This window comes from Mus caroli, chromosome 5 (genome assembly GCF_900094665.2).
Source record: "Mus caroli chromosome 5, CAROLI_EIJ_v1.1, whole genome shotgun sequence".
Classification (NCBI taxonomy): domain Eukaryota; kingdom Metazoa; phylum Chordata; class Mammalia; order Rodentia; family Muridae; genus Mus; species Mus caroli.
In genome coordinates, this window is record NC_034574.1 from 88,970,179 (window position 1) to 88,971,628 (window position 1,450).

Below are 1,450 nucleotides of genomic sequence, written 5' to 3' on the forward strand. Positions count from 1 at the left end.
CACACATGCGGGGTTGATGCCACACAACTCATTTGTATGGCATCCATCATCTGTTCTATGTTATGTTGTAAAATATCTACTCTTTGATTCACTAACATTAATCCTGAGACGATATGAGAATCTACCCTTTGCAGGGTAAGCAATGCCTCAGACGTTTTTTTCTGCTATCTGACTTATGGTGTCAGAAGTATTAACTTGATTGGCCATAGCAATTCCTGCAGTAACCGCTGATGCCACGTACACTGCAATGGCAGTAACAATGGCAGCTGTGATTCTAAAATCTCTCTTTTGTCGAACAAAACTCATGATTGGGAACTTCTCTGGATCTGCCTCAACAGGTACAAAGGTTGGTAAATGTACCACTAAGGCTAAGAAATTAGTTCTATTCTAGCATTGCGTCAAAAAACAAGTGACATATGTACAATCTAACCATTCTCTATTATTTTGAAATTCAGCCAATATAAAGAAAAATGGAGGATTAACACAGACTTCTCCTGGAGAAGTAGTCATATTTCTGATAACTCTATTAGATGTCACATTATCTAAATGAGCAGAGATATTGAAAAGTGTGGCAGAAACATTTAATATCTCATGAAAGGTTCTAGTCAGCAGTGCAAAGGCTGACAAACTGGTACTAGCACCTGCCTCATTACTTAAAATCCATTGGTAATATGGCCAAATATTTTCTTTTCCTGTAGCATCTCCTTTATCACTTATTACAGCAAAATCCAATGGAGGTGACAAAACAAAACTCTTTGCTATTTCTTTCCGAGGAAAAATTTTTTTATTGACAAGGTGAAAAAACTATAGGAAATGCAAGGTCCGGATGACACCAAGGCATGCTGCGTATAGCAGTAGCATTGCCAACAGGCCATCGTGATCTTTTGGGAATAGTCACACTTCCCTTCATCATAATCATGATGATGTTTTATAGGTGAAGTTACATTATTTCCAACATCACTTGAGCATGACTGTGCTTCTTGAGCAACTTGTGTTAAAGCATTAAATAACACTCTAGAGCTCACTTTATTTTGGCTAATGGAATCTGCCCAATTAGAGATAATCTTTTTCTTTAAAAATATTCAGTTGTCAAAAACAAAGGCAAGGTAGAAGAATTGGAATGTACTGGTAAAGGTACCGGCCATGATCTTACTATGGCCCACAAAAGCATACTTATCCCTGTCTCAATCATCAGGAGTAAGAATAACAGGATCATCATGGGATTCATCTTGATCTTTTACGGTCCTTGTCAGTTGCGTCGGAACCCAAAGTGGATTATCTTCACCCTGTGGAAAAACACAAATAGCTCCCCTGGAGCTGATTAATATGGGATCTGGGCCATACCATTTATTATCAAGGACATTCTTCCACTTGACCATTTCATTGGGTGGTTGAGGCCATTGTCCGTGCCTTTCAGCTGGTGATCTCCCAGCATTATCCAGTTTTAAGA